Source organism: Triticum aestivum, chromosome 7B (genome assembly GCF_018294505.1).
Source record: "Triticum aestivum cultivar Chinese Spring chromosome 7B, IWGSC CS RefSeq v2.1, whole genome shotgun sequence".
Taxonomy (NCBI): domain Eukaryota; kingdom Viridiplantae; phylum Streptophyta; class Magnoliopsida; order Poales; family Poaceae; genus Triticum; species Triticum aestivum.
In genome coordinates this window covers 47518758-47529324 of record NC_057813.1, presented here as the reverse complement: position 1 = coordinate 47529324, position 10567 = coordinate 47518758, and the positions used below count along the sequence as shown (strand labels likewise).

The following is a 10567-nucleotide window of genomic DNA, read 5'->3' as shown; positions in this document are numbered from 1 at the left end:
ATGACTCTCCAACGCCTTTTCATCATCTTTTTCTTTATTCCGTGCGTCATTACACTGAAGATTTTTGTCGGCCGAACTCATAGGGCAGGAAGCTTGTCAACTTCTACGGCACGAAACTCATAGGGCAGGAAGTAGGTTCCATTAACTTCAGAAAAATCAAGCACCGTTGTTTCTCTATGCTTGCCATGCCCTTTCTCAATAATGTCTGCCTCGTTGGATTTGATGGATTCAGAATATATACTACTTGATTCGGCTTTTTCAGCCGAAGCACTTTCATGTTCCGAATCATCCTTCTTTTCATTGATACTACCAATTGACAATGCTTCTTTTATCTGAGCAAATTCTTTTTCTATTTGTTTCTGACGGCGAGCGGCAAAATTAGCTTTAAGCTTTTTCTCAATTTCATCCCACTCCGAATATGATTGCCCCCCCCCCCCCAATGCTTTTAGATTCTTTCGGCAATGATACACGGGTGTTGCCGAAATTTTGCAATTGTGTAGGGGGTGTATAATATGATGTAGTACTAGGTGAAGGCATATGCATTGTTGTAAGACCATACTTTTGCTCGCCAATTTTATCAATTGGCAAAGATTCATCTTCTTGCAAAACTCTAGCTTTTATTGCGGCATACTCAGGAAATAGCCCATTTTCATGTTGTTCAAGGCAAAGAGCACTAATTCTCTTATTTTTGGCTAAACTCTTCAATGCAGCCACCACTACCTCATCTTCTACAATATTGGGCACAACCGCTCCTGTAAAATTTACATTCATTCGGCTATAACCAGGAAGGTGTGAAGCCGAATTATGAGCATCTACAGTTGTGTATGGTGCCAAAAAATTACTAACATGAGGTGTAGCATATGACGGTTGAGAGTAACTGGACGAATAGCCACTAGTAGCATGGCCAATTCTCTCATTCATCGGCATGGTTGGATTACTATATTGCACATTAGTTGCCGATGAATAAAAGGGTGAAACATTTTCTTGCATGGCATTGGAAATTCTAAGTTGGGGTGTTTCAAATTAATTAATCGAACTCATCATGTTGCTCATCGGCATATGAATTTGCTAGGTTGCCGATGCATGTGAGTTGGGATACATATGGTGCATGTTACTAATATCATAAGAAGTTGAAGTATATAAATTACTTTGAACCGGCCCTTGCACGTAGTTAGTTGCATGATTGAAAAACCTAGGGTTGGACGATAGAGTATACTCATTGAACGATCTAGTAACACCATATGAATTATTTGCATCTACATAAAGCGATTGGGTATTCATATTACATTTGTAGACTGCAAACTCTAGATGACGATCTCTTCATAGCAAAAACGGGCCGGAGACCGTTCGAAGCTTCATCCCTAGCGGAGTCGTCAAAAAGTGTGTTCGCACACAAACACGTCACCGTGTACCTCCAACGCCGAGGGTGATGCACCGCAGCTCACGTCGAAGGAGACCCGTCCGGAAGCGCGGTACGCAGGCAATCCGGCGGGCGCTTTTGTAGACCTGAAACCCCACACGCCCAGAGGGACCCCATCAGGGCGCGCAGCGGCTATGGGCTGCCCTAGGTTGGCCTGGCCGCTCCTAGGGCCTCGAGGTTTGCCGCCCTGCAACAAGAAGAACGAACGAAGAATGAGGAAGAAGAAGAACTAGGGTTAAGGAGAAAAGATAAAAGATAAAAAGTGGTAGATGATTTGTTCGATTGTGTGTTGTTCAATTGGCCGTCACCTCTCATCTATTTATGAGGCGGCTGGACTTCTCGTACAAGAAAAGGACTAAAAATTCTGTCCAAAACATCAAAAACCCTAACCTAACTCGGACAGGAATCTTTGGTAATTTCTCAGACCAACTCGGTCTCACCGATTGGTTCATTTCGGTCCTACCGAGTCAACATTACCAACTCTCTGGTAAATTTTCGGACCAACTCGATCTCACTGATCAAATTAACTCGGTCGGTCCGAAATGACTCTGCAGCTTCTGTTTCTGACCTTGTTTTGCCTCCATAGGTTGCATACGACCTCAGATTAAGACGATTTTTATATCAAAATGCACCGATTCAACGAGACACACAACTTTGCAGTTGTAAATTTTTCCATCCGAGGCCGTCTTAATTAGGTTTCATGCCATTTTTTAATCTGGTGTCAACACGGGTATCTCTGAAATTGTCATATCTTTTGCACTTGAGCTCCGTTTTGGTCCATCTTCATATTTATTTCGATCATCTTGACGAGGGCCATCAAATGGTGACATGAACTCATAATTTTCAACCTCATTCCATTACAGACTCAAGTTACTCTTTGCGATCATGCCATTTTTGAGCGTCAACAATAGACAACTAGACCATTGATGGCGCGCGTTGCTGCGTCCGTCTATTTTAGTGTTTTATGATAGTGAGATAGGAACTTTTTGAAGTACACAGAGATAAGATCAACTATGAAAAATTCTAAAGTAGACTGAAATAAGTTGTTTCACGAAGTATACTAATATTGCACGGTACAAAGCTAGGATGGAGCTACATCTGCTTTCACTCACTGAATAGTAACCTTAAGCAAGAATTTGCAGAGAATTGCAAGAATGCATAAGAGATATCATTGACTCACAGTTGTCATTGCAGTTTTTACCCTTCTACAGGGAGAAAGATTTTAGATTGCAACAATTACTGTGAGGATGGAAGTAAAATCTTCATATTATGATTTTAGCTTTGCATACATGATATATCTTTCCTGAGAAACATGTCCTCTGCAGGACGCTAACTAAATTGATAAGAGCACGTTTTTAGCACAAACACACCAAGACAAAATCCATTACTATTGATATCTCGATCATGTCATTTTTGCAAGAATAAAAAACTCACTACCCTAATCACAAGAGGGAATGAAGTCTGAAGTAGATATTTTCTCTACCTTCTGCAACTCCACAATATGGATGGCAACCCTATGGGCACAGGTACCAGTGAGTTCCATGGACATCCTTCGTTAGCTCGGTAACAATCCAGGCAGCGGTTCAATGGAAATAACAATCGACTGCTGCATCCAACACTGATGGGAAAGAAGGCAACCAATCATCACATATTTGGTGCATGAAAAAAGATCATCATGATATTGCTACAAGTACAACCTTCAGAACACCAGTATACTAAAAATGCTCATAAGCCATAATCATCGTCATACAGCGCTCAGTGCTATAAAAAATCATTTGCAAGTAAAACATGATAAAAGAAAAGCTACATACTAAGAGAAGTTGTATAAGCTTATGTTCGTTTCTTCACAAGGAATTTATGTATATACATTCAAGGACCATGGACTGTCGGTGAAGATAGATATCTTTTTTTTCTCTCTTGACAGGTGATGTAAGTACCAAAAATTTGCTGAAAACGGATTACACGTACATGTACTAAATAAACCCGCTCACATAAATATTTCCTACCCCGTAAATAGTATCAAATAATTTGATTAATTAACTAAGGGTTTTGGATCACCAAGGCCATTAAAGTGATATCTAACATATACGCCAATATAGAGCCAGATAAACATAGTGATGATCAAGATGGATGTATGGTTCTGATACATATAGGAAGATGTATCAGTCCTAAAAAGCAAGTGCACTGGTGCATCAGCAAAGAACTAACCGATATCTCAAAAGTAAAAAAAATTGTCAATATATTTTGAGCAAGTCAGCCGGTGCCATGGTTTTATCCTAATTAACTACTTGACCATTCACAGTATAGTAAAGTACTATATGCATCACAATTTCCTAGCATATAACAGTATAGTAAGACTAAAAGACTCTCGGTAATGGAGTTGACCATTCGAGCAACCAATTTCGTCACAGGTTTCCAGATATCTAGAGACAACACGTGTATGGAAATATATCACAACTAAGCAACAAAATCAGGAGATGAATAATTTCAACAAAGAATGAAGCTAAGAACAGACGAAGGTACAACACACTGACCTGATTAGATAATTTTGCTGCACCATGTCTTGTTGGATGCTGGCCTCCTCCTAACCAATCAATCGATGCGATGGTCTTACTAAAATTGTATGAGAAGGAAATCATTGTGGCAAATCCAAAACTTAGGAAAGGAGATGAAGGAACCAAATTAAATTCTGAAAAAAATCAGACCTCGCAATGAAACCTTACAAGGGGGCGAGGAGTGCAGGAGGATCAAAGATGGGATGCATCCAGATTTTGGCTGATGGTGAAGCTGAGAGTCACATAGGGGTCATATCCATCGCCCGGAAATAGGAGCAAGGCAATTGTCGTGGTCATCGCTGTCGTGTTGCAACCGAGGTCACCAGATGCCCTAGCCGATGAGGCACCGCAGCGGCCAGCGGTTAGGTCGCCTCGAGGATCTGCTCCCGAATCCCAGCCGGCACGCCCTGACTATCAGCGACACCTCCTCGCCCACGTGGATCCGTCGCCCGCTCATCTTCGTGCTGATCATGGGAGTACGAGAAGAAATTAAAAAGGTTGGCGATTTTCTTTTTGGCTTTTTTACAGTACGTGGTGGAGGACAGGGCGGGGGCGGTGGCGGTGGCTGAGCAGATGGAAGGCAAGCAGCGGGAATAGCGGCACTAACGGCGTCAGCCCAGTCCGTCTCCCATTCTGGAGCGGAAGATGATCCGCGGCCCATGCGTGCATTGACCAACGCATCTAATGGCAAGGAACGCCTAAAACAGCCAATCCAACTGCCAAAATTGCTAGTGCTTTTCCACACCGATCCCGTGTTGAATCAGCAATAAGAACATACATAGTGGAGGAGTGGAGATACAGAGGGCATGAGTCTCCCCCGTCGTTTTAATCTGATTATTTTAGGGCTACTGTGTAACCAGACCATCAAATCAACTACTCACAAATTCCCTCGCACAAACAGATTAACCAGATCCCAATTTCAAATTATCCAATGAAAGCATGAGGGAAAGGAGGCGCGGGGAAGCTGGGGTGGAATACTTCTGACTACAGACTGGAACACGGGGCATCCGCACAATCGCTAATCAAATTGGCAACAACCGGGTCAGGGCCGGAGGACGAGCGAGACAACGGGTTGGGTCAGGAGGAGGTGGGAAGGAGGGAGACCTTGCAGGTGGCGCGTTGAGGTCAGGCGAAGGCGATGCTTCTTGGCTGCTACATCCGCCTCGTCGCTTCCAAATTGATGGACAAGCGGGACAAGAGCGGATGTACCCGCTAAGGATCATCATGCTCGCCAAGTATTCCTCCTTTTCTACCGGACGGAGTGGTGGCGCGAGAGGGCTGGGAGCCTGGGAGGGATCTCCGCCGCCACGGACATCTCTAGATCGCAAAAGAAGCGAGGCGGCGCGGGGAGGGCGTTGGGCGAAGGGAGAGGGGTGGCGTTTGATGTTTTTTTCCTTGTGATGTTTATTAGGGCTTCATGCGAGATGGCCCAATTAACCACAGCCCCCCAATTTTGTCGCGGGGGTAGCTGCCCACTCCAGTCGCGAGAAGTACCGCGGAAGACTTTCATTGTACGGTCGAAAACGCTAGAAAACTATATATCCGATGGCTGTGGACGCTAATGCCCTGAGATGGCTGGATTAGTGCTCAGTTTTAATGTATTTAAATATATATTAAAAAATGTTCAATATATATAAGATGAACGTTTTATAATACAAAAAAAGTTCATCCTGTTTTTCTACTACTATAGTACATCAGTTTTTAAATTTTGTTTGGACCTTTTGTTATAAAAAAATTGAAGAGTGAAGGGGCATGCCACTACCTATCTTATCTCAGACTGGGCCCACCACAGAATCCTCTCGATATTTCTATTTTATTCACTCTCTAATGCTCTACATGGATCAAGCGTATGTTTCATAGTATTATAAAGTTTTGCTGTAAATGTTTCTCTTTACATTTTTTTTACAATCACAACGTATAGAAGGAGAAAGAAATATTACAAGGCATTTCGAGTATATAAGCATAACCACGCTGATGTGTACATACTATGCATCGCGTGCAAAGCACGTGCAATTGACTAGTTTAAAAATGTTCATCTTATATTAAATAAGATAATTGTATATTGAAAGATGTTCAACATACATAGTAAAAGATGTGATGGACATTTTTTTCATATACGATACGCTTTTACACGATTAACTTTTTAATATATGATGCAATTAACATCTTTTTAATTATATGATGCGATAAACATTTTTTATAATATTGTATAAATATTCGTAGTGTCGTATAACATTTAATACACATTTTTTAGTATCGCATACAAAATGGAATGGCCAAAAGTATAAAAAGTTGCACACGTGCTATATGAAGCAAATGATGCAGTAGCGCAGGGGCAGGGACCGCGCGGATTCGAATACAGGTGGGCGGTAGTTTTTTGGGAAAAAAATTAATGTTGTATGAAAACGGAACGGTTGATAGTATACAAAGTCGTACATGTACTAGTTGACGCAAACGATGCAGCGGTAGCGAGCGCGCGTTGCGAACAGATCGGCACGGTTTCTATTCGCGGCGGGCGAGCGCACTGTTAAATTTTTATTTTGTATTTTGTGAAAAGCAAAGTGGCCGATATAAATGAGCGTACGCGTGCAACTTCGCCCAATTAAACCCATTAACAGTCGCTACAAGGGCGAACCCTCTCGCTAGCCACGTCAAAAATTTACTGTCGCAGGGATTGAGGTTGTGCCGCTCGTTTACCGCAGATAACACCTCCCCAGGTTATCTTCGCCATGAAGGCAGCACGTGACCTCCCTCTCTCTCGTTTCCTCTCCCGCATATCCCTCCGCCTCCGCCGCCACGAGCGTCTCCACACCAACGTCGTCGTCTCGAGGGGGGAGTGGGTGGGAGGAGAAGACGGCGGCGGCGCACACGGGGAAAAGAGGCAAGAGCGCCGGCCTTGGTCCACGCAACGACGGCCGTGGACTGCGCCTCCACCAGCGTATGCGCGACGGTGCGCGCTCTCTCCTAGGTCGCCCATCCATTCTTTCTGTGCTTCCTTTTCATCTCTCACACGCAGGCCCCTCTCTCGTTTGTCTTCACATTCCCTGTTAGGGTTGCTGCCGCCGCTGCTGCCGCTATCGCTCCTCCGGCGCTGGCCATGCTCCCTCGTAGCAAGGTGCGGCGCCGCTTCTCCACACGGCCGTGTCGGCAAGGCGGCGGCAAGACCGAGAAGGTGGGCGGCGCTGCGAGCTCTCGTCCCGTGGAAGCCACAGGAGGACGAGGTCGATGCGGTCGTTGGCGCGTCCTCCGCTGCGGGAGGCCATGAGCGAGATGAAGGAGGCATCGTCAGCTGCGTGCCCGACCTCGCCACGGACGCCAGCGAGGCCAACTTCCCCTTCACCTCTGACCGGCAGGTCCATCTCTCTCTCTCTCTTTGAAAGTGGAACAACAAATCCTTCTGGTGATTTGGTTTGGTGTTCAAGAGGAGGCAGATCTAGATTTACATTTGTTTTCTCCTAGTGTTCCAGGCGTATAACCATATATTGTTGTGAATTTTAGGTTGCTGCCATGGAACCATGCTGACCTGAGCTATGTGCCACCATGGTATCCTGCTCTTTTGTTTGTTTGTTCCAATTGGTATCGATTCGAGTGTGTGATGGAATGGAGATGAAAGATCGTGACGACACTGCCGGTGCACCGCGTCCACAGGTCAGTGGTGCCGCCTCTGGTTTCTTCCCCATCAATCCCAGACATCGCTTGTACGCTTGCATAAGTAGTTTGCCGCTCTCGATTCTCACTCTAACTCTCTTGTCATCCGTTTCTCTTTTTTCCTATGAGGTGAGGAGATTAGGCACAGGCTTGTTGTTGCTTGGCTGTACGAAATTGGAACCAATGATGAAAAGAGAAGCATGTTTTCTGTCGGATATTCAAAATGGATCCCAGCAGCATATGGTCCTTCATGTAAAAGATAATTTTGTGAATGCCAAGAAGTAAAAAAATATTTGTATGTTTGTGTCCTTTGGGACCCGTACAGACAAATGGGAAGCTGCACCCATTACCACATAAATGTAAATTTTACATGCCAATCGATTTGGGAATCAGTTGTCCCAATAAGATGTGCTTCTACTCATGTAGTTTACACTGAATAAGAAGCTTCAGGTAACATTGCTATCTACAGTATGTGCAACTTGGCTTCAGGTGTATTTCATTTTGAGATTTCCACTATAAAGATTGCATGCCATAAACATACATGATTCCCTGCCCTAATGTTTGAAAATTCTCCGGTTTGGATCAACTAATTGATGGGAATTACAATTCTTGACACATCTAGAAATAGAGGAGGCAATAATAATTCTTCAGTGTTGTTGCCCCACAGTCACTCGTTTGACACTTTAGGCCTTGTACAATGGGAGGTGCTTAAAGAGATGCTTAGAAAAATAAACCGGGTTTTTCTGAAGCACCGGTGCCTATTTCTACAGGAGAGACACTTAGTTAAGCGTCTATCCTGTACAAATAAGCATCGGTGCTTAAAAAAAACCTGGTTTTTTCTCTAAGCACCTCCCCTAAGCACCTCCCATTGTATAAGACCTTATTGGATAACAAATACCATGTTCTCTCTCAGAGCCGCGTTTGCCCACTTAATTTTTAGGACTGTTAGTACTTCATTTGTGATAGGCATATACATTCTGGGACTAAATGGGCACTTTGTGAACAGTTCATTGGTTTGTGAATTTGTGATAGGCATATAAATTCAGTGTAGAGAATCAGCCAAATGAATTCAGTGTGCAAAATCTGTTAACATGATGATATTTTTTTGAAATGACAACTGAATTTCTCAGCACTGCTGTGGTAGTAGAAACTGCGTATAAAGATGATTTCTGAAGTGCTGTCATTTATACGCGTATAAACCATATATAAAGACGATTTCTCAGCACAGCCGCATCGAAAGTTGGCCAGCAATGTTGATTTCTGAAGTCAATCAACTCCATTCTCCTTATGTCTCCACCTAACAAGGCAAGGAAGGAAGAAAGAAAGATGACTCCAATTTTGTTTCATGGGGAGAATTGACTTAAGATCAGGATAATTTTCTCTTGTCAATTTCTCTTATTTTTCATTCTCTTGTCAATATATCTGTAGTGGTTAATACTGTCAAATGGCCCTCACTATACCTGAAGTTTGAGCTATCGTACTAGATAAGTAGATTATTCTTGTTGTTTTTTGCATGAAAAATTAGCACTTGAGATTCACATTTACGCTGTTTCTGGAATTAGGGGGGACCGAGGAAGTCCTTGCATTGAATAAGAAATATTGTCTTACACATACACCTGCCATAAATACACAGGACTCCCTGACATTATGTTTGCAAATTCTTTAGTTTGCACTAACCGATTGAAAGTACAGATAGTTTCCATGCATCTATGGTACATTGTCGTTCCAAAACATAAAAGCTTACTGTCCATACATAAATTACAGAGTACATAATGCTTGTTGATAGAGTATGTTATGGGTCTAATGGGCCCATTAGTCTTAGGGTTAATTAGAGATAAGGGTCGTTTGCTTAGGGGTCAAGTAAGCCTTGCTTGGGAGTCAAGTAAACTTCTCTACATAAAGAGAGGAGATGTATCAATCTAATCAAGCAAAAATTAAGAAGGAAATCCCTTCCGTCTTGCCCGGCCGTGGGCAGAAAGGCCCCCGGCCGACCCTCTCGCGCCCTCCTTCTAGCGACATCATAACAATTTGGTATCAGTTAGCTTCGGTTCGATCATGTCTTCACCGCCGCCAAGCCCGTCTCTTCCGCTGCCGGTCACCTTGTCGCCTCTGGCGACCACCACGCCCGTCGCCCCGCTCCTGCCCGCATCGGGGTCCTCCGTCGCGCCCGCCCCTGTCGTCCTCACATGGGAGGAGGTGTCCGGGGTGCTGCGGGACCTAACCCAGACGGTCCAGGAGATCCACCTGTTCTTGGTCGGGTCCTACGGGCCGCACCCGGCTGCGTTGCCCATCCCCGCCCCCGGGCCGCCGTGGCTGCTATGGCAGCCGCCGCACTAGGCGGCCTTCACCGCGCTCGCCGGGCCGCTGCAGCTGCCATCCGTCGCCACATCCGCCCAGCCCTGGCTGCAGTGGCAGCCGCCGCTCCTGGCGGCCTCCGCCGCGCCTGGCGCTCCGCCGCAGCAGCCACCGCCGGTCAGCTACGCCGCCCAATATGGGATGCCCTATGACGGGAGTGCGACGACCTCATTCCCATCAGCGCCGCCGCCATCCCAGGGCGTCCACATCCAGCAGATCAAGTCCCCGCCGTTGCCGTCACCGCTTCCATCTTGGATTGCTACCCGCCACGTATCGGCGACGGTGAGGCTGCAGGCTGCTGCGCGCGGCCTCCTAGCGCGTCGGCGTGTGCGGGAGATGCGTGGTCTGCAGCTGCCGCTCCTCCAAGTTGCCCTTCGCTGCGCAAAGGACCTCGATCTCATCCGCTGGGTCGGGGATCTTGGGCATGCGGTTTCCTCCACGGGCGGCGGGCATGTTGCTTTCCCCGCGAGCAGCGACCTCAAAGTCTGCGACATCGGCGGTTGGGGGGGCGCACCCCTCCTCGTCATTCTCAATCGCAAGCCCTCCACTCTTCCCTGTGCGGTGCAGACCAACAGCCGTCCGGCGGGGA

At 45.6% G+C, this 10567-nt stretch overlaps 1 long non-coding RNA gene across 2 annotated transcripts; it reads right to left on the bottom strand.

Annotated features, from left to right (window-relative positions):
• Window positions 1–2758: 2758 nt before the first annotated feature.
• Window positions 2759–5354, bottom strand: LOC123160492 (uncharacterized). Of its 2 annotated transcripts, XR_006480239.1 has the most exons (3): window positions 5080–5354; window positions 3955–4439; window positions 2759–3038 (listed from the first exon to the last, which is right to left on the bottom strand). It is a non-coding gene; the product is annotated as an uncharacterized lncRNA (long non-coding RNA). The 2 variants fall into 2 exon arrangements; XR_006480240.1 differs by having other exon boundaries at window positions 3955–5354.
• Between the last annotated feature and the right edge of the window lie 5213 nt (window positions 5355–10567).